The sequence below is a fragment of the Coturnix japonica genome, chromosome Z (assembly GCF_054131305.1).
Source record: "Coturnix japonica strain WE chromosome Z, WE-NBRP24, whole genome shotgun sequence".
Lineage (NCBI taxonomy): Eukaryota > Metazoa > Chordata > Aves > Galliformes > Phasianidae > Coturnix > Coturnix japonica.
This window is the reverse complement of record NC_140702.1, coordinates 6,568,266-6,591,773: the sequence shown is the minus strand read 5'-3', so window position 1 is coordinate 6,591,773 and position 23,508 is coordinate 6,568,266. Positions and strand designations below refer to the sequence as shown.

Genomic DNA, 23,508 nt, shown 5'->3' with positions numbered 1-23,508 from the left:
TGCATCCAGCAGTTTTCACTTTAATAGGCCCCTCCTTTTATCATCTGCATCTGCAGCTGATACTAAAACATAATAAAGGGTCAACAAAAGCATAGAACTAGCACACTGGACACATATGAATCTAGCAGTATTTTATTGCAAACACCTTATATGATCTATAAATGGACTTGATAAAAAATCATTCTTTAAATGTACAGCATTACTACATAAAAATTTTATTTGCTTACTGTATTTGTATTAAACTCCTTTCCAAACTACTATTCCTTATATAAAAGCTTTCCTAAGAAACTAAAATCACTGCTCATTTTTGACATGGACAGTGAAGAACAATTGTTGAGAATGGTGAGGGTGATGCAGAGGCTGGGAGGTACAGTTGATAAGGACAGAATGAAAGAAGTGGAGTTATGTACTTGAGAGAGGATGAAAGGGAGAACAGGACAAGAAAAGAGTTTAGGTAACTTGTTGTAAAGGTGGGAGAGATCAGACACTGATGGCATGGCATGGATAGTTCAGATCTCCTGCAGAACCTGTGAGGGCTCCTCACCAAGTGTTCTTGTAGGCATTACATCCAGGAAACCTCACTAATGACTGCCAGAACTGTGAGCTAATCAAGGTTAATTCAGATCATGATCACATAGTCACCATAGAGAAGTGGTAGGAAAGCATTTAGTGCTTCTAGAAGCAGTAGGGGAATTTGGACTAACAACAACAAGCTGCAGGAATATCCTAATATGGCCAAAACAGGCCACATGCCCAGACTTTTGTCCAAAATGAGATCCTCAAAGAAAAAAAAAAGAGAGCAAAACAAAACCAAACCACTCAAAGATCCAATAAAGTGAGGAAAAACTTAGTTTTAATGGAAGTAAAATTAGAAAGCTTCAGTTTATTAATACATGAAACTCATAACAAATAGCTCAAACAGTCCAGAGCCAGGTAGGTTTATACACATCTCCTCCTGTGTCCACTGTGTCTCTGCAGGAAGATCATCATATTTATGGTTGATTGCAGTGAATCCACCAACTTTTGGAGCAGCAATAAGTGCTATGCAGCTCTCTGAAGGGAATTCCTTGTGCTGCACAGCTGACATTCAGACATCTGGTCTCAGTCCACACAGCAGCTACCTATTCTTCATTTTCTTCTAGAGATTTCAAGCTAACTTCATCTGCAAAAACACAAGCAACATACATACCATTCATCATATTTTCATATTGAAAAGAACACTAAATTAATATATATATATAGCACACACATATATATATGTATATGTGTATATATATGTATGTATGTATATCACATATATAGCATATCTATATATCTATAGCATCAGGAAGAAGAGTCAGTTACTCGCAATAATCTTAAATAGCATGGATCACCAAATTTCTCTGTACTGTTTTTCATCTTCCTACTGCAGATTTATCTCTTTCAAGCATCAAAATTCCAAGTTAAAACTTCTGACTTACAAATCCACCACATTTTTAATACATTGTCCCAAAGGTTAGTTGGACTGACTGCTGAGAATCTGCACTTCATTTCTAATCTGTTTTTGTCTTGCTCAATCTGATATCACTGCTGCTTCTGATGCTGTCATCTGTCAGATTTCAAAAGGAAAAGTTGAAGGTTTGCTCACAATGTGAGTGCTGACAAGCTGTGGTCAAACCATCTTCCAGCTTCCTTTTTGGCAGACCAACTATTTTGTGTCTTCTAGGACAGGACATATTTTTCAAGTCATTACTCATCCCTGTGGCTCCCCAATGAGCCCTCTGTTCTTTATCAGCCTCTCTAATATTGCAGAAGTATTATTATCAGTGGCACATGCAGGAAAAAACAACAGCAAGCCATCAGTTCTGCATACTTAGCCCTGTTGTTTATGAGGGCACTTCAATATCATTCTCCAACATTTATATCTTACAGAAATCTTAATAGTGTTTGAGGTTTTTTCCTGCAAGCAATTGACAAAAATATCAGATGTGTTAGATTCAGCTTAATGGAACAGAAGTGGGGAAAGCATTTCGATATTTGTCCTGCAGACTATAAAACTGTGATCATCTTCAGTTTTTTTGGTTATGTTCCTGAATTTCCATCTTTCTCTTCTTACAAGTTTTTGTATTTGCATAATGGTGTGTGAATATACATATATATATACATCTGTATACAAAAAGTGCTCTGTTTTGGCAGTGTCAGGACTTGAAATTGACATTTTAATAAAGGGAAGTGTGATTTTTTCAATTCAAGCAATTTTTAATGTTTTTATCCTTAGAAATCTGCAAGCAGCCAGTATCAGAAGAAAAAGTGTTAATGTCAAAAATCCCTAAAAAGAAAGATAGAAATAAAACAGTCAACCGATAGTTCTTTCAAAGGACATTCTTACAGAGTATTCCAAAGGTTTCATTTATTTCATTCTCCTTTGAAAGAGATCATAACTTTCATATTTCCAAGAAAACGAAGCACACTGTATTCATCTTTTGCTTCCATTTGCACCTCAGTCAGCTTTCCATGTGCTGTGGGCAGATCGCAAGGACTGCAAACTCCCCAATGCTGCCAAACAGGAAGCAATTGTAAAACAGGGTAGCAGGACCATGACTCAGGCGGATGCCAGGCTTTTGGGATGTGTTAATTCACATGTTTTATCATGCTTGTTTGCAGAGAAACATCATCTCACCACAGCAGAGAAACACACTCAGTGGGTCACCCACTTCCATTTGCAAGCAGGACATAATTGCTAATTACTGTAGATAACACTTGCAGAAGAAGAACCCCGTTGAACATCATATGCCAAGCATTGTACAGTGGTCACCACTGCTCCCAACAGGTCTTGCCCCCAATGCACAGAAGCACAGAGCTCTCTGAAAAACAGCTGCAAGTCCTGCTGGGATCCTGTGAAGGCTCCACCTCTGCAACAAACAAATGTTCTTCTTCTCACAGCTCCTCAACCACACCAGCCTCATGAAGAAAGAACTCTTCCTATTGGATTAATGTTTACTCTGGAAGCTTTACTTGATGCAGTTCCGCTTGCTGCCAATGATTTTCCCTGGAAATCCCCCTCATTATTCCACAGACATTTCCTCAACCTGAAAATTATACTGCTAAGTATATTTTCCCCATGATAAGCAATATGTCCTCTTGTATTTTTCTGAGTCCACTTCCTCCTCCTTCCTTCAAGCCTCTTGTATCTACAGAGATCTGTGAGGGTTAGTCCCATTAGCTCTGTCACAAGCTTGAAGAAATTAAAGAACAGCTACAGTGATATTCAGCTCTGGCTGCCATGGACAGCTCCATCAGCTACTGACATTGATAATACCAGCAACATGGAGACTCACTTTTAAGACTTTTCACTCCATATCACTACAGAAAACTGCCAAGTAAGAAGAGAACATTTTGAAACAGATCACTACTACTCATTGTCATCAGAATATGCACTTCTCTACACATGCAAATATTCACTAAAATTACCAGTTTTTCTATGTCACAAGAGCACCATCCTTTACATAATCATCTTATAAGCATCTTCTGAAGTTCATTTTTCTGTATTTCCCCCAAAAAATTCTTTCTTCATGACAATTTTTTTTTATTCCAGCAATGAATAAAGCTCCCCAGATCTGAAGTTTTCCTCTATATACACAAAATTATTGACTCAGATAAAGTTTGTAACAATAGAACAGCAACAGAAGTTTCAGAGGGGCAGTCACACGAGTATTTGGTGGAACACAAAATAATGCAAGAATGATTATTAAAATTAATGAAAATTTTCAAAAGCTTTGAATGTAAGTCAGTTTAATATTTGGCTGAGCAAAAGAGACTCCATTTGTATCGGAGGAGCCTCCAAATTAGTAATCAGTGTTTACAAAATAAGAGTTGAATGTAGCTACACTCTTCGTGAGAGGATAGGATCACAGACAGTGTTAAGAGATCTTTTCTATGACCTCAGAAAATATCCCAGGTATTTCAGAAGATGGGTGGTTTCAGAAGCATTTCAAGTGAATTAGGGGGTCTACCCTTTTTCTGTCAGAACAAGATTCAAAGAATACCCTGAATAATTCAATCGCAAAAGAAATTAAGGTAATGTTGAAAAAGTATGGTTAGTTTCCATACTGAAAGATGGCTCCAGATTCTCTTGTGCTTTATTTCAGTTTCACAACTGCACATATATCCATGCCAAGAAAGAATGGAAATCATAAAATGGATAAGTAGGACTCAATATCACCAAACATAGTTTGGTGTAGTTCTAAACCAAACCATAGTTTTGTTTAGTTCTACACAGACCTAGGAATATGTTTTAAAAGGTCAGAAGGATGTATTAAAAAGCACTATGCCTGAGAAAAAAAGAAAAATGAAGACTCCAAAGATTCAGAGTTTCACATTTCTTGGGATTTATGCTGAGATATCTTCTTATGGCATAAGTCTACTCTATTGTTTTCAGGGACACTGCATCTGTCTGTACAATTTGGTAACTATGTTCTAATAATTGTACAAAAGCCCTATGGGCACTGTAGTAAATAGAGGCATAAAATATTGATTATTTAGTATTTTCCGAGTTTGGCACAAGGATGTTACAAGAGCACCAGGGTCTCAGCTGGCCTGCATCAGACTAAATTCTGCGCTGCACAGTACATTATCATACTCACCTTCTGTGATATCACAAGATCTGATACCTTCAAGGAATGGCATTAAGCACAGCTGTGTCTGGCCTGTGACTCAGAATACCCATGCCTGTTTCTTACAAAATCAAGGCTTACAGTGGGTTAATGAGCTTGTTGAGAAATGACCTCATCTCTCATGAAAGCAAACAGACTGACACAGAAAAACGTTGCAAGCACTGCAGTTTGTCTTCATTTCAGTGCAGATCAGTCCTTAGGTCATTTACTTTCAGCCTGTTTTCAGAAGCTAAGTACCGGGTGTCTGTCGCTACACTTATGAAGCACCTTAATGTTCAAGTTATAGAAGCTTCACAAAGCTGAGCATTGGTGAACTGGTTAGGTTACTATGTTCATAATCAATCACCAGAGATCAAGCTGCTATCGAATGGTCTGGAGCAAATGGCAGTCATTATTCTGACTGTAACCATGCTAAAAGCTTCCTTACTAACCACACATGTAAAATCAGATTTACCAAACACCTGCCTGTTTCACCCTGCTGCAATGCATGCAGTGCTCTTCCCACTACTGTAGATGAGCCATGCCCAAGGAGCCAGCAGGAGAGTCTCTGCTGGACTTCATGACCTTGGGGTTCTTCTGATTCTTAATTATTCTACAATTCTATGATTCTCAGAGCAGCCCTTCAGTGGTACATGCACATGAAAGTTGTGCCACCTTGGACTTCTGCATCCAACTGGCTTCCTCTGAGTGAAATCTGGAGTTGATACAGACCCAAATATGCACAGTCCAAAGCAGGCACAAGTATAACAGAAATATACAGAATGCTTATGGATGGCGCAATTGTGTGATCAGACACCACGTACAGCGGGGAAGGAAGGTCAAGTATACACAGGCTAGTTAGATTTCAGACTGAATGGAAACTGCAATAGCAACTGTCCAAGTTAAAATTGTTCAAACAAATGCTTTCAGTGTATCTCATGGGTCTCGTTTTTACTACTTTAGGAAACAATACTGTGCATGCTTTCTTCCTCTTCCTATGTTTTGGATTTACAATCTATTCTGGATTTAAAGAGAGTCTTGGGATTTTTCTTCCTGTTACTCACAATAATTAGATACTGCTTATGTACTACAGAGTGGAAAGCTTTCTGAATTAACTTTTCACTTGATTATCAGTCATTACCCACTAGACATTTTGTCTTTACTTTTTTTTTTCCTTTGGCTTTCATGACTCAGTCCTTCTTTTGTGTATGTTTGGCTGCTTCTCCCCAGCTTGCATGACAGGTTTCCCTTTTTCTCCTGCAATTAGATTCTGCTTTTTCACCCTCTGCTTCTGCCTTCTCCTTTGTAAATAAAATCAGTTCAGAAACCCAACTGTTGTCGTGTTGTTTCTATGTATAAATGCCCTGATTTAGCCTCTGTCCTGGATGCATTACATTTTATTTCCTTTTTCTTCTTGCTCCTGACATTTTTCTCAACCATTATTATTATATTTTCCTATTCTCATAGTAGAGGCAATATCTTAGGCTTACTCAGCTAGTAATCATTTAGTCCTCAATCTTCTCCCTTGTCTGGGCCTTACATCCTGCTTTGACTACAGAAGATCCCTCCCATGTGATTTTCTCTAAATCTCTAAGGCCATTCCTAATGCTATGTCAAGACAGTTTTCTAGGCTTATCAGTTTCTTCATGTCTTTTCAATTAGCTCTAAGCACACTATCAAGTTTTCCCAGCTTCCTGTTTCAAGAGCTTTCCCAAGATACTAGTCTGCTTTCCTCTCTTATTCAGCCTTTTCTCTCTCATTGCACCTATCTACTCCCTGGTGCAAACCTGTCTTAATCATCTGTCCACAAAATGCCTTTCATACTTTTTTTCCATGTAGCTACTTCATTATGATGAAATCTGAGGAAGTAAAAGCACTGCTTATATGACTGAAATCAGTAAAACTTGATGTAACTTTAAACTCTTGTATGATTCAGGTTGAAACATTTGCCCAAATTTTGCATTTGCTCTATGTTCATTTGGGCATTCATTAGCCCCTGGAGGTGACCCTTCTCCAGAGCCTTCCAAGATGTAAATCACCCATAGAGCCATTAGAGTTTGGCAGTATCCTTTTACACACAGAAAAGATTTTATACAAGGATTATCTGTCTACAGCCATATATTTCTGCAGTGCCAGTTGCACTGCTTCCACAACTGCGTGGACCTATTTTAACCCACTTAATGAAGAATGAATCTAAGTAACTCAGATTACCTAACAGCTTCCCAACTTGAACCTGTATGTTCCACTTAGATGTTATTATTTGCTCTTAATTTGGGGAAAAGACTCATTTAACACAAACTGTAAGGCAACTCCAACACTGAACTTTTTATTTTTATCATTCAGTCATTACTTTTTAAAAAATTCAGATTTGTATAATCCTTCTAATTTTTATGTATTGAAACAAAATATATCCTCTTCAAAGGGAACAGAAGGCTGAAGATCATGACCCATTTGTCCTTCATAGTGATGTTCAGTGTCCAGTTGGAACATACTGCTTATTTCCTGTTTACTAGGAAATAGTAAACTGAACTGCTGAACACCTAGAGGCAAAATCAAGAATATTCAAACCTAGCATGACAGTATTTCTGAAGCTAAAGGTGGTCAAAGAGATTTTCTGTATCATTAAAAAATACATAGTGAGACAGCTATCTACTAGTAAATGTTTCACAAACTAAATCACAGAATACTGGTAAAAAACCTCCACAGTTCTCTTTCTCTTGCTTAATAAATACTCAGAGGATCCTTCCTCTGCCATTTTCAAGGACTCAGCTGATCTTCCAAATACATTAAACTTCCTCTCTCCTCCTGACTGTTTTTTACTGCTGGAGCCTCCGGATATTTGTCTCTCAATAATGATACAAACGGATGCAGCCACCCACAGTCAGAGCCTTGTAGTCAGTCCCTGGGAGTCATTTTTGTCCTCTATGAATGCCTACATGTTTGGACCCCTTTTAATTCCATTTCCTGATTAACAGCAATTTAACCATGATTGGAAGGATGATGCTAAGATTAGTCAAGCAGAAATGATGAAATATGCAGACAGGATAAAAAATGCTATTGACATTAAAATTCAGAAGGTGCAGTGTTGGTAGCTGAAGGCTCGTTATTAACAGGATAAATGAAGTTTTCTTAAAAGACTTTTACTACACTGGCAATTATACTGTTTTGCCTTTGTATTTCAGTTCTGTATTGCTCAGAAGTTTGCTTGGTCTGTGTGACCTAAAAGGCTTCAGTAGTTCATTCACTGGTAACAGGTATCTGACTTCTCACTGAGGGTGGGCAAAATACATGGGAGAGGCAAACTTCAGATGTCTTTGGAAAAGACAGTCATCCTCTGGCACTACTGAACCCAGGAAGTTAAACTGACCAATGAATTATGGTCCCCAATTTTGTGCTGATTATCTTTTTATTTATTTCACTAATTAAAGAGCTGAAAATGACTGGTAATTGTGCACAGAGACGCATCTCCCAACCTAGCAGTCTTTGGTCAAGATCAGTTCCAGGCAGGCAGTAGTGCATGCTGGTGATGGCTATGGGATGGTGTCTTGTTAAACAAAGAGTGACATTTACTCTTTGCTGCTACTCCACTGGTCACCAATCACTCTTCTCTGTTGGTGGGATCTTGAACTAAACTTTGTCACCACCACAGCAGACTGTACTTTCTCTTTACTCCAGAAATGTTCACCCAGTTCTCCTAGAACTCTACAGAAGAGAGATCCCAGGTCCAGAAATTAAAGCTGAAAACCTTGTACTCACAGAGGAAACCAGATCAATACAGGATGTCTCTTACTCTGCAGCACTCACCTGCACCTAATCATAGTCTCCTTTTGAACAAATCCCACTTTATTCCCTTTGTAGTCTACCAGGTGAAATTCAACATGAGTAAGGAGACTCCTGTCTGCCCTATATTTGTCACTTCTCTAATGTCTGAACAACCAGGTGCCTTGTGAGACATTTGTGCTCTCTGTGTCTGGGAAAGTGTACAAAGGCATTTACTAGGGAATTCCCCTATTACCTGCCCAGAGGTGTCTTACTCATTTTCTGCGCTCACACTGTAGACATTACAAACCTAGAGGAGCAAATGGGCCTTCAGGTCATTTGAAAAATTCTTTTTCTCCTACCCAGTGGCCACAGAATAAGAAACTGACAGAAGAAAGAGGGGGATAACATTGTTATCCCTTGTTGACAGAGGGAAGTAGCACACATCACAACAGCCAAAAAAACACAGTGATCTAAGTTGGGGAAAGGGCCCTTTGTGGAAATAGCAGCAAGCCAAGAAGATCAACATGCATCACTGGGCATAGGATGATGCTCTGAACACTTAGAGTGCTGAGGAACAGCCTTTATCTGGCTCACAGGAGGTCTTAAAAGTGGGTGCGAGCATTTAATGCATACAAATGTACTGATGAAACAGAGCTGGAAAGAATCCATGCTGTGCATGGTTGGATGAATAATCACACAGTCAACAGGTAATCTTTTTTATTTGTGTTACAAAAGCATGCAGTAATTCAGGTTAACATTTGTTTACCTTTGCTCTGACTAATATTACACACTTTCTGGGCGTTATAGCGTACGCTTGGCAAGAAGCAGTTTCTGTCTTGAAGAAATGATAGTTCTGCCAATATATTCTTAACAAGAATGAGGACCCTTTCATCAAGAGCAGGTAAATAACAAAATTAACACAAATATTTGTTCAAATAAACTGCAAAGAGACATTATTATGGTATTCCTAACATCTTTAAGATACTGCTTGAAAACAGAGGGAGGAACTCCATTTTCTGTGCCACAGCACAAGTACCAAAATAAAGAACTGCGGATGAAGTATTAATTTGCACCAAGATGTCCTGAAATCTACATTTTATTTGTAATTTACTTAATTAAAACTTGTTTAGGTGACTGAAACTTTTAAGTATTGTAAATAATATAATTATAATATTATCTTTAAATGCAAATAATTATTTATTAATTTATAATAATTAACTAGTAATTTATAACTTCTTCCTTTGACACTAATTTGGACCCAGTATGCTTTCTGTTGTATATCTTATGCCATGTGATGAGCCCTTGATATATAGAGTGCCAGCAAAGAAATAAGAGAAGACAACAAAAATGAAATAGGTTCACAGCATCCCTTTTATACTATTTCTTCCACATGCACTGTGGCAACAGGACACCATATTCTGGACCCATTTTCTGAAGTATCCTACTCAGTTCATTTCTCAGTGTTAGACTTTCAATGGTGTTCTGTGTGAATGGCTGAGTAATTTCACTTTTTACTTTGATTCTGTAGAATACAATCCATAGCCACTACAAAGGTTGCAATATTACAGGCCTCCAAGGTGTCAGTGCTTAAATATAATCAGTTTTACACCAGTTCCCTGATCTGAAACGTGACAGTTGATGAAGACTCACCATTCTATAAAAATCAGAGATGTTTTCTGCTGTGCAAGACTCACTATTCCTTACACTTTGAACCTTTACCATTTTGTCTTCATACATTTGAAAACTGCCCCTGGCATCCTAAAATGTGAAGAGTCAGACAACAGCAAATCTGAGAATACCCTCCCACATGTTACAGTTTGGCTTTTTGATAATTTCAAATGGTTTGAATTGATTTTTTAAATTATTTTTTTTCCTCCAGGTGGACTCCAAATTTGTGAAAAATGAGTCCTCCTTCAAAAGGGCTTCCCTGGCTTTTTCTTCATTCATTCATTCATTCATTCATTCATTCATTCATTCATTCATTCATTCATTAAATTTAAAAGGTACATCTGCAGGGAGATGGCACTCACTGAGCAATGCTGTCTACATCTACTTCTCCATCAGCAGCTGTAGGCTTAGCCAATATAACCCATACTGTTACCTGCACTTTTCCCCTTTGGCTTGGAAGCAAGTGCTGCAAGCATGCTCTGATAGTGCTTTTCAACAGAGCAAGTGAGTGAGTTTGGATGGAGCGTTGCTACATACTGTCAGCAGAGTGAAGTCCATCTTCTTAGGAAATTTCAGGTGTGTGTAGAATTCTGTTCTGTTTCCAAAGCTGTGCTATCTGAAAACCCTTTGCAAAGCTCTGGTACTGAAGTACCAGAGAGATATCATGCATATAACTGCATTTCAACTCAGGTGCATTTCCCTCTAAAAGGAAATAATTCCTGCCTCATAATACGAGATTTGGATGTAGAAAGCCAAGTTCCAGCTCTAGTCAAGAAAAATGTTAAATACTCAGAAAAGAATTAAAGGTGGAAAATTGAAAATTTCAAGTGTTATGAAAACTTTTGTTCTGATTTTGTCCACAGAATCATTCACAATAACCTTTAGCAGATACGTGATTGACCACAGACTTTTCAAAATGATCTTTAAGGGAAGGATACAAAAGCATTTTTACACAAGCTGTAAATAACTTGTGACTTTTCCCTATGAAAGTCTTTGCTAAGTATGAAAACTTTTTGACAAAAGTGTTATTTTTCTCAAAATGCATCAATCAGATCTAAAAATAAAACTAAACCTCAGAATAAGAGCAGAGTATACTTCATTACATTGGCAGCTCACCGCACTTTCTGACATAAATCTTATTCTTGGTGATGAGCTGGGTCTTTAATTCTGTGGTGACTCAAAACAACATCCCCTACTGTGGTCATATAGAAAGAATGACACGAAAGATTTTGTTCTCAAAATTATTGTCTCAGAGAGTGACAGCACCAAGAGTATTACAGTAAGAAGAAGAAGGATGTAGAAAGATGCAAACCATGAGAGCTTTCATGATGACAGCTGGAAGTTTTCTGCAGGGTTCAGTTGCTGTGTGAAACCACATCTGATCAAAGTGCTGCGGGTGAAATATATACGTAGACCAACATCGTGGAATGTACCTGTCTTTAACGTGTTGTTTTAAATACGACTGCTCATGCACTGCCAAACTTTTACCTTCTCGTTCCTTGGTTGTGGCTATACATCGCTGTGTCTCTGAGGGCATTATGAATCTGGTGGTGAAAGGGTAGGTAAGTATTTGTTTTATTACAGCAACCTTGAATTGTGTTGAACTTTCTGACAGATGGAATAACACACTCACCTTTGTCCTGTAACCCATAAGATTACAGACTACCTCTAAACCTGCAGCCAGCATTTCCGGGACGTGTTTCTTTTACACATCCTTGGCATTAGCACAAGCACGTCCACCCTATACCAGCTAGAGGAGCTCTTTGCCTGAGACCACACCAGCACCTTGTGTGCATGCAGAGAGGAAGAAGCTGGGGCTGATTTCTCCATCCTGCTGCTGGGGGCAAAGTAGAGTACTCAGAGACAGACCTGCTGGCACAGGATGGGTGGGAGAGTTCATTAAGAGAAGGGAAATTCCTCCCATACAGCCACTGTGAGCTTTCTGCTGTAGCCCACAGCCGGCCTCCCCCAGAGTTTTGCTGTCCCTTTGTTAGTGGAGAAAAAGGGCAAAGAAAACAGACTGAGTAAAAGCTTATAAAGAGTCTTAAGAAATTTGGAATTGAAAAAAAAAACACAACCACTTCCTATCTTTATTTGAGGTGAGACAATTCATACAAGTTACACCAACTTCATTAACAGTAAAATGAGAGAACACAATCAGTCCTCCATAAAACAGGTTGAGAGTCCTCTGCCTGATAAGTGCAGAAGCATTGAAACTCCTGATAAGCAACTATCTGTTTTCACTGAGTCTCAAGTTCAGGCATACTAGGAAGTAAAATTTCCCATTGCACAGGATTAAATAAGGAAATCATCATTTACCTTAGGAGCCCTTCAAAAAAAAAGTATACCTGTCTAAAGGGCAACTAATGTAATTATAAATTATTGTGAAGATTACATGAAGGACAGTAGCAAGGGGAAGACATGATTCATTATTTCAGCCTACGGGAAACACTATTGTCATTGTATTCTTGTGTGGGCTGCTCTACTGCCACCTCCTTTGGACACTGCCAAGGGCTCCATCTCACTCCAGCACTGGCTGAAGTTACTGGCTCACTGACAGTCCAGCTGTTCACCTCTGCTTACTGGTGAAATTTGCACTTGCAAATTCACTTGCAGGAATTTGTTCATTGAGTGCTGCATGGTGTCCTATCCCTGACAGCTTTTGAAAGCACTTTAAATTCCTCTACCCAAAAGCAGCTCATGGTGCCTGCCCTTCTAATTGCCATCTGCAGCTCAGTAGCAAAACTGGAGTTGACAGTAACATCTACTTATACCATAACTACTGTGCAGAAAATCTTATTTGGCAGAGGTCAGCATTCAAAGATGAGCTAGAGGAGTTGTGAAAAAGTAACTTATTTGAATAAAAGGAGAGCACACAACCACCTGGGTATGACCATGCAACAAAATCCTTATCAACTGAGTAGTCAACTCCTCATATCTCTCTTTCCAATTTAGAGATAAAAGTGTGTGGGGCACATTGAAGGCTTTTCAGAAGTCCAGATAGACAACATCAGTCGCTCTTTCTTTGTCTACTGATGCCATCTCTCCATCATAGAAGGTCATCTGGTAGGTCAGGCATTATCTGCCTTTGGTGAAGCCATGTTGGGTGTCGTGGATCACTTCTTTGTCTTGCATGTACCTTACCACAGCTTCTAGGAGGATCTTTTCTGTGAGCTTCCAAGGCACGGAGGTGAGGCTCACCAGCCTTAGTTCCCCAGATCTTCTGTTCTACCTGTATTGTTTCCCTTTTTCTAGTCACCAGACACCCACAGCTATGTGAATATGATGGAGAGTGGCTTGGCAGCTACAACAGTTGGTTCCTTCAGGACCCTGGGAAGAATGTTTTTGGGCCCCATAGACTCACAGGCACCATTTCATCAAGAGGTCTCAAACTTGCTCTTTGCAGTTGGAGACATTGTACTTCCCCAACCCATGCCACCCAGGGATGAAAGAGATGTGTGAAGCCTGACTACCAGCAAAGACTGAAGCAAAGATCCTGTTGAATACCTAAGACTTCTCCAAGTCCATTGTTGACAATTCTCCCTTTCCATTTATCAGAGAGGGTACATGTTCCTTGGTCTGCCTCTTCTGACCAATATACCTGTAGAATCCCACTTGATATTTTTCACATCCCTTGCCAAATTCAGCTCTTCTGCGTCTTGGCTTTCATGATCCCATCTCTACTCATTTGAATGGAATCCTTGTATTATTCCTAGGCCACAAATCCTTGCTTCTCCTGCCTGTGTGTTTCCCTCTTATCCCTCAGTTTGGTCAGCAGGCTCTTGTTCAGTCATGCCAGTTTCCTGACTTCTCTGCTTGTTCTCCTATACTGAGGGATGAAGAGCTCTTGTGCTTTCAGAAAGATGTCTTTAAAATGTTGCCAGCTCTGTTCCTTTCCTTTTTTCCTAAGCAGAGATTCCAGAGGATCTCTTCCAATAATCACTCAAACAGATGAAGTTTGCTCTTCTGAAATTCAAGGTCATGACTTCGTTCTTTCTCAGGCCCATATCCCTCAACATCATGAACTCAATCAGAGCATCATCACTGCAGCCCACATTACTGCCAATCTCAGCCTCTATAATAATCAGTTCTGCACTGGTACAGTAATGCTTTTCCTTTGCTCTGTTTGTCTTATACCTGAACAGAAAGCTTTTCTTAATGCATTCTGGTAGTATCCTCAATTGTTTGCAGCTCTCTGTCCTACTTTCTCAGAAAATATTTGGGTAGTTGAAATCCTCCATCAAGATGAGGGTCTGTGTGTTCAGTACTTCTTGTAGACAAGGCAAAAAGGTCTTGCCAACAGGCTTTTCTTGCCTGGTGGGCTTGTCGTAGATCCCAGCCACTAGATGTCTTTTATTTGTCTGGTCCCTAATTTTCACCCACAAGCTCTTAACCTCATCATGGCTCTTTTTAGAGGCAGCTATTTGTAATCTACCCATGTTTTATCATAGAGGGAAACTCCCTTGCCCTTCTTGCCCTGCCTATCTCTTCTTAAAATCTTGTTGCCCCCTATTGCAGTGTTCCCACTGTATGATTCATCCCATCACATATCCATGATAGCAATTAGGTCATAGTTTTCTAACAGCACCACAGTTTCTCCTCCTGCTTATTTCCCATGCTGCATGCATTGCTGTAGAGACACTTCAGCTGGTTTATGGGCCGTGTTACCTACCTGGAGCAGTCTTCTCAAATTTCTCTGGGACAAACCCAAGGTTCTCCTCTGCTGCTTCCTAAAGTGACAGTGTTTCCTGTCTCTTCACCGTCATTTGGAATTATACCCCTCTTCTCTCACTGAATCTAATTTAAAACTCTGCTAATCAGTCCAATCAGCTGGCTGCCCAGACCATTCTTCCCAGGTCTAGTGGCTTCTGGCACTTTTGAATAGCCCTGGGGTCTTCTTGATTTCAGGGCCTTCCCCTGGAACAGAAGACGCCTCACCCAGACTTTAGCTTTTAGCTCTGCTGTATGTCTCACCAACACCCTTAGGAAAACAAAGGCTCTGTGTCCAAGTAGCAGTGAGAAGGCCTGGCAAACCACCAGGTGGCACAGGGGGAGGATGCCAGATTTCACAGTTCATCCCGTGATAGAAGCCAGCTGTTTCCTTGACAGGAACATGGTTTAAAATAGGCAAGGTGGAACTTCATGTTCTTTGTTTATTAAACATGATTCTTACTTAATCGGAAGAAACATGAGAACTTAACGATTCTATGATTCAACATAACTTTGCATCCTCTGTAAACTGTCTCCTGAACTATCAAATCAGCACTGAAAATCCCTTCCTTGCTGGGTTACACAAACAACTAAGAGTTGCTGTGAAGTGAACTGTACGTCTTCATCCAACCTAACCTTCCTGAAAGTTTACAAACACAAACTGTAACCCCAAATAGAGAAGTGGTGGGTGAGATTTTATGCATAACACCATGCCCATTTTTTCTCCTGGGTTGCACAACTTGCATGAATTACCCTTGGCTTCCAAGGTCTTGGGCACACCTGGATGGGCCCATGCAGTGCCTTGGGAACTACACACATTATTTCACACTGCTGGAAGTGAGGAGAACTTTAGTCAAGCTCTGATAGGATGCTGGATGTGTGCAAGTGACCAGAGCAGCATGATTATCAGGTGCTCAGCACCATGGCTTAGACGTGAGGGAAGGTGGACTGAGAGACACTATCGTTCCTGTCTTTGGATGCTTCTAGCTGTGTGCGTGACCATGCATTCACTCTGTTGAGTGTTCCTTGAAATCCTCTGCTCTGTAGTCATTGGCACATGTGTCACAGATTGCCAGACTTGCTTCAGGAGACACTTTCTGGGATCAGGATGGGAAAATATTTTCCCTGGAATCTTGTAAAGTCTGCTGCCTACTCCAGTACAGCCACACAAATTACCTGGCTGGCATCTGGGAGAGCTTGTGGTGTAATGCAGAAATTGAGAGGTCACTTCCCACTGCCTGAATGTAGAGGAGACCTATTCTAACAGGCACAAAACGAAGGCAGAACACATTTTGTGCTGATGGTTTGCTGATGCGGCAGGATTCCACAGTGGTTTCCACAGATATTTTTAGGCAGCAGAGCATCACCCCCTTGAAATGCAGATCAGAGCAAGAAAACCACAGAAGATATAAAGACACTATGCTTGATTGTCTCTAGGGAAAGGCAAAAGAATAGGATCTGTATGAATCCACAAAGCAAGCTGGGGTGGGAATGATGCAGCCGTGTCCAAATTCAGTGGTCTGACAACTGCGTCCTTCATTCACCTCTCACTTCTGCAATGCAGATTTGATGCTTTCACCAACCTGTGGGTTTCTTCAGCACTCCAGAGAGGCAGACAGACCGCACTCCTCCCAGGACCATCTTCCAAGCTTCTGATCAAGGCACAGAAAGGGGAGCAGCACATTCCTCCTCACTCAGAACAGAACAGGACACCATCAGCCTCTCCCCAGAGCTGAGGAGATCCCCAGTTTACTGAAGGACGCTTCACACTTCCCTGGCATTGCTCAGACAGGGAGCTGCATACAGCTTCTGCAAGCAGAGTATCAGCCCTGCTTTGCCACGAGATTTATTGTCCAGCATTACAAACGGGAAGCGGAGGTATGGGGGAGTTACAAGGTCACACAGGAAATGTGCAGCTCAGCTGGAAGAAAAACACAGGTCTCCTGACTACTGAGACCAACAAACTTTTTCCTTTCTGCCACAACAAAGGCTACTCTGCCAACTGTCTTTCATTCCCCTAACAGAAGGCTTTTTGTCCATAGAAATGTATTGATTTATTATTTATTCTGGGGTTCTGCCCCTTCCAGAAAGCTGTTCTGAAATAGTTCAAAAAAGGGAAACTCAGCTGTGGATCATCTTCTTACTACCTTATTCTTCTGTGCTAATAAACAGTTATTGAATCTACACTGCAGATACAGGTCAGCACTTCTCAGCTGTACTTATAACAAACAGATCTCTTTTCCATTTATTTTACCTCTGCACTGCCATGCTTCACTTAGCAGAGTTATTTTAACTGGTAGCCAGCAGGAGGAGGAACAGAACAATGTGCAACCTGTCTCATAAGAAACACAGCCAAAAGAATTTCTTTTTTTTTTTTTTTTTTTTTTTTTTTTTTTTGCAGCAAGGTGCGGTTGGTAGGCAGAGGGGTGAAGCAGACAGCGTGGGGCAACCCCTGCCTTCCCAGTTCATTGCATCCTGCACCAGAATCCTGAGGGTTTTCCCATGCACACCTGTGCCAACACAACATCCTGCACAGGGTTTCTTTTGCTTTTCTTGGCATTGCAGGACCCCTATCCTTCACAGAGAAGCAGCACCAGGCAGAGGAACCTGCTGGCAGGAAGGCAGCAGGCAACCAGTGAGGTGTTCAGGCATGCAGAAGTGCTGAAAGTGGAGTTTCACTGAGACTGAAGCTCTTAAGTTTTGTGTAGGCTGCTGTGATTCAGCCATCAATGCCAGCAGCTTCAGGCTCCAAGGAGCAGCCAGGCAACGGGGATCCAGGCTCTGCTGCTCCTCTCCCCACAGCTGCAGCTTCAGGTGTAAACCTAGCAATAAAACAGCTTTTCCTAATTTTGTTAAGGAAGACTGATTTCTAGGATGCGAGAGGAATTATCGACTTGTGCTCCCAATGACTTGTCCAAATCACAGACATCTGCTTCAAACCAGTGGTTACTGCAGAAAAGTATTTATACAAAAACAGTTTTGAGCATGATTTGCCTTTGACACTACATAGCAATGTGCAGCACTATGCCAAGAAATTACTCTCAGAGAAAAGAATAATGGAGCAATGTCATGTGAAAGGAAACGAGAAAGAGCATACGCCCTTATCCACATCTGAAGGCTTTGCTGTAAGACTAGGGGTTGGGTGTATACCAGAGTAATTCTTGTTGTGTCTGTGGTTCTGCTTCTGTGCACAGCACCACACTGAGTCAGTGCCCAACATCTCAGTGAGTGTGTCACACAGGGCCAGTCCAGAACCCAGAGCCCCTTTCACATAAGCACCCTGAGAGTCTCAACTCATTTGCTGTATCACAGATATCCACAGTGCGTGGATACAGCAGGAAATACATCCTGTAGCCATTTTTGTTTAAAAACAAGCAGGAAAGGATAAGCTCACTAGCCTTTTAATAGACACCGGTGGTTATAGCCTTCACACAGCAAGGCCAAGCTTCAGGTGTGAGTCCAGGAGAGGCATCATTTCCCATTACCACAGGAAGGGATCCAGTCCTGTTGATCCCTGCTTCGTCACCACTGAAACCTGGATCAAGGGAACCACAGAAGAGATCCTCTTCTCTGAAGAGAGTTGCCAAGAAAAATCTTCACCTCTGAGCCACTTTCATATCAATAACCCTTGATAATCTTTCCTCCCTCTTACAAGTGAAGAGGGATGGTGTCAGCCTCTCCTACCTGCAGGTATTCTTCCTAAGCTCTATCTCTTAGTGAACCCTTCTCATTCCTCCTTGAGTCTAAACAAAATAGAATGAAAGTGTGTGAGCTTCATGCAACTGCCCTGCCATACCCAGTGATACAACTTTTCTGTCCTAGGGACCTCAATTCAGGTCTCTGACAAGAGATTGGTACATTTGTCTTCTGTAGAAGAATTTCAGATAGTTTCTAAATATTGATAAAAATTGCTATTTACTTATTTAGCTGCTGTATATCCATTGTCTGTCTTGAAACATGACAGTTATAAGTGAAATGTAGAATACAATACAATTTATTATTTTCTATTTAAAAAGGATGCTTAACATTTTCTGTTCATCTAGGCAGGTGAACCTGGTGACCAGCCTCTGTTGAACAAATGAGGTTCTATTCAGCTAATTTCTTCAACCCATGCCACCTTCTGAAGCCAAGCCTTCCAGCACATTACTGCTGCCCACTGTTCAGTGTCATTTGCAGACTTTCTGAGAGGAGTCCAGCCTATCATTCATGTAATTAAGGAAGGCTTTAAAACTTGCTGATCTTACTTCCAGTCCCCAAGGCTCTGAACCACTAGCTGCTCCTCATGTTGCCATCACAGCATTTTGAACTTGGCAGTCCAGACAGTTTTCTACTCATTTCATTGCCATAAGGCCCACTTATACCTCTTTGGTTTGGTCATAAGAAGTCTACAGGGTATCATGTAAAAGGCCTTGCTAAAGTCACCTTCTGCCCTCATCTTTTCCACATACTCATATCAGTGAGGAAAGCAACCTGGTTGATTGGCCAGGATTTGCCCTTGCTTTATTTGTGTCTGGGCTGCTCACTGTTGCCTTCTTGTCTATCTCAGGAATAGAAGGAGACTTCAGAAGGATGTTTCTCCTTCACTTTCCTGAGAACACAGCTGAGGCCAAGTATCCTGTATAACACAACTGCTGAACTTACTAATCTTCAGCTACTAAATTTCCATGAAAGAAATTACAAACCTAACAAGTTTTCATTTGTTTCTTTTAACATCTGTAGGAAGGCAACATATTTAGATGAGATTTAGATTAGATGTAAGGGAAAGTTTTTCACTCAGAGTGTGATGAAGCACTGGAACAGACTGCCCAGAGAAGCTGTAGGTGCCCCATTGCTGGAGGTGCTCAAAGCCAGGTTGGATGGAGCCCTGGGAAGTCTGATCTAATGCCTGATCTAGTAGTCAGCAAAGCTGCCCACAGCAAGAGGGTTGGATCTAGATGTTCTTGAAGGTCTCTTCCAACCCAAGTAATTCAATGATTCTGTATGGAAAACACACCCACGCCTAACGATGTTTAATGCATATAAACTATTTTTCATTACTGAGGTTAAACTTCAAGTCTTTATAGCTACTGATTGTTTTACGGCTGCCTTAATTGGCCCTACTGCAGACAGTACGGCAGCTGTTCACTCTGTAATGGTACAAAAGGTCGGGTTCCCCAATATTTTCTGGTACAAGCCCAGGAGCATTATATGAAATTTTAAAAGGAAGCATACAGTCTGTGTATCCCCCTGACCTCAGTAAGTCAGGAGATACAACCAAGAACATGTGGGAACTGGATAAATTTTGAGCAATTGGATTATTCCTAAAAATATATATTAAAAAAAAATTTTAAAGTGAATGTGAGTTTGCACGAGTCCTCTGTTATTTACCTTCTTCTTTTAAATATTTCTGAACATAAACACTTGTAATCCCATTAAAAATGCTGTGAAGAAACTGCCAGCTGTATGGTCCCAAAGGTCAAACTCTCCTCCCACATATTCTTTTATTTTTCTGTTTCTACTTTTGTCTTTAAAAGAAGACGCTTGTTCTTTCTGAGGTACCAGCCAGAATGCACACATGTATATCAATAGTGGCATATATTTTTACTGACTTAACTCAATGATTAAATCCAGCAGCATGTGCTGAAGATTTATTCAGCAATCTTGGAATCATCTAGCTTTCACTGCAGTCTTGCATTTGAGTGTGTAAACAAATAAAAGACACACAGGCATCTTCTTTCAAAATATACACGGCTCCTTGGGGAAACAGAGGGGACTTGAGACTGAAAGTTTGTGCAGGACTGAGGCATCATTTAAGGTCGCTGCTACACATTCAAGTGCAGAGTTCTGTTCACCACAAAGTAGATCTTAACAAGGTCTGTTCCCTGTTGTCACTCACCACTGTGAATAAAAATGAAAATAACCCCCATAGTGCTGCTAACAGTGTGTGTGCAGATAGGGAAGGGAGCAGTAGATCAGAGATGGAGCTGTGCCATTTCAGCAGGCACTGATTGCTTCAAGGAAACCTATGTCATGCTCACTATCATAATCTTTATGGACCTTGTGCTAATGACATGGCCCCAAGGCTGAGCAATACAGATTTTATCACAAGGCTATTTCATAATGTGATAAATATTTTTCCCCTGGAAGGCTTTTATTTTGAAGAGGAATCAACCTCCAGTTGTGCAATATAAGTGTATTATAAAAGATTAAGCTTGTGCCCAGCTACAGAAGCAAATGGGTGTGATTTCAACCAGTTTGCTAAAAGTTCACATACCAAGGTATCATGTATGCTACCTCACATTTATTGCTTGGAGAGATAATTATTTATTACTTTCCACTTAAATATATGTGTACAATTACTGCATTTGAAAGTTACTTCCATATATCTGTGTGCCTAGTTGCAGACTTACATTTTTTTGCGTATTCATTTTAAGCCACATAATGGTTTGGGTTGGAAGGGACCCCAAGATCATACAACATATAGCATCCTGGGAAAAGGAGTCCAATTACTAAAAGCTTGTAAGATCTTTGATAGTACAGAAGTAGAATTTACAGTTGAGCAGTCATAGAAAATAAATACCTTCAGTTCTTCAAATTATATGACTATACAAAAAGTTAGCTTCAAAGAACCGTGGGCCTATGCAGGACAAACAAATGCGATGCAGAATATAGATTTAGCTGCCTGTATGCTTTACTTCTATTAGCAGGAGTTGTGACAAATGCATTTGAAAAGCCTTGTCTCCTACTTTACACTTGGTCTAAAAACTTTCACCACTGTTTACCAGCTTCAGAGCAGACTGGTGGTATTCAGGGAGCTGGAAAGCTATTGGAACTTCCCAGTGAAATCTTCACCCTAATCCTGTAAGAGGACCCACTCCTTCAGATCTGGTTCTGCACAAAAAGCTTGGAGTAGTTGAGGTTGCTGTTTCAGTGCATAGAGAGGGAAAAAAGCAACTGCAAATTTTGACACGAGATAGGAAATTCATTCCTCAAGAGACTTAGAACCTGCCTGCCATTAGCTTTTATCAGTGTTGGAGATATCTAGGCTCTGTGACCTTAAAAATTTCAAAGAAGCAACGTATCTAAATGACAGACAACAAATGCCATCATGACTAAACTTCACACAGAAAAATCTGGTTTGCAGCACCTTGGGTTACAGTTTCATCAGAACTGATTCATGCGGTTTTCTACCACTTGATATTTTGGAATCAGGGGACTCCCAGTGTTTTACTTTTCATACAGCTTCTCTCTCACACAGCACTAAAGACATAAGAGCATGTCCCACTGCTCTGAGTCCCTCAGAACCCACTGGCTCCACAACCACATCTCTAACAAACATTCTATGTTGCAGCAGGGTCAATCCTCTCTCTAAAAAGAATCCACTGCCAACATCACTGCTCATATAGGAGCTGTTGGCCTCACAGACTGTTTTGAGTGAGAAGCAGTCTCTGTTCTGACAGCAGTGTCACATGCTGTGAGTAGGAGAAAATCCTGTCCCTCCCTGCACTGCTTAAAATCCCCATATCACAACCTCCTGCTGTCATCTGTGTTTGATTATGTCCTCTGCAAAGAATGGGAATAATTGCAGGGCTGGCAGGGCTGGAGTATCACCAGATGCAACTGAGCAAAGCCTGATCATGTTGTAAATGCTGCCTAAAAATTTCAACCTCATAGAATTTAATAAGTGATGGATTTCTTTGAAGCCTCTTATCGGCTCAAATAAGGACTATAACAGGTGGGGCAGGTACACAAAATAGCTAAAAGGCTCTTTCTGATTGCATGGAACAGGACTTTTCCATCAGCTGCTGAACAGCTGTATGAGGAAGTGAAGTATTACAGACAGAAGGAAACAGCAAGAGCAGTAGGCCATCTCATTTATCATTCTTTTCACTCACCTTTCAAGAACGAGCAGGAAGCAAATATTCACCATGTTCAGGGTCATCATTTATTAGAGTCTAAGAAAAAAGAGATTAAGAACAAATAAATGATCTTCCAAATACGTCCTAAAACTTTCTAAAAGCAATGCTTCCAAACATCCCAGGGCCAGAAGAACAGTCTGCACTTTTACCATATAAGATATATTTGATGAGGAAGAGACTTCATATCTTAAGGATGAAGTCAAAGATGTGCATCACTCATTGTATCTTATTATTTTTAGTAGAATGTTTTCCCTCCCAGCAATTCAGGGCATAAAGGCAGTGTCCTGCCTCGCCAGACAGAGGCATGGTGTTCCCTACCAATGGGTAGAGAGCAGCAAATTAAAAAGGACATATTTTGTAAGGGATGTTTGGTGGCATTGCAGCTGTACCTGGTTCAAGAAAAAACATCCAGCACAAACTTATCTGACAGCTTCTCTGGATCAAATACCATTCCCAAACAGATTTCTTAAAGAGAATGCGGATCACATTCAAATGTGGAAAATACCTCCTTTTTCTAGTGACTGAGCAAACATCCCACCATCATTGTACCCCCACTACCCCAGAGGATTTTTCTGTAGATACGTGAAAGACCTGGGCTGGGGAATAGAACCCACATACCTGGATATTATAATCAAGACCCTATCTGCTTGGCAGAGCATCATCTTAGCTCCATTAGGAGTCCTGTACTTTGTGCCATAACAGATCCTTATTTCAGCCAGCTTAATACTGCAAAGCAAGATGTGCATGCAGCCCTGTCAAGGACAAGGAGTGTGGAAGTTTTCCTTTGTGCATGCTTCCTCAGTGTCAGATGAAACTGCATTAAGCAGCTCAACTCCTGT

General features: G+C 40.6%; 1 long non-coding RNA gene across 1 annotated transcript; it reads right to left on the bottom strand.

The window, feature by feature from the left end:
• Positions 1-831: 831 nt before the first annotated feature.
• Positions 832-22,713, bottom strand: LOC146753690 (uncharacterized). Its single transcript, XR_014939368.1, has 2 exons — positions 22,646-22,713; positions 832-1,162 (listed from the first exon to the last, which is right to left on the bottom strand). It is a non-coding gene; the product is annotated as an uncharacterized LOC146753690 (long non-coding RNA).
• Positions 22,714-23,508: the final 795 nt, after the last annotated feature.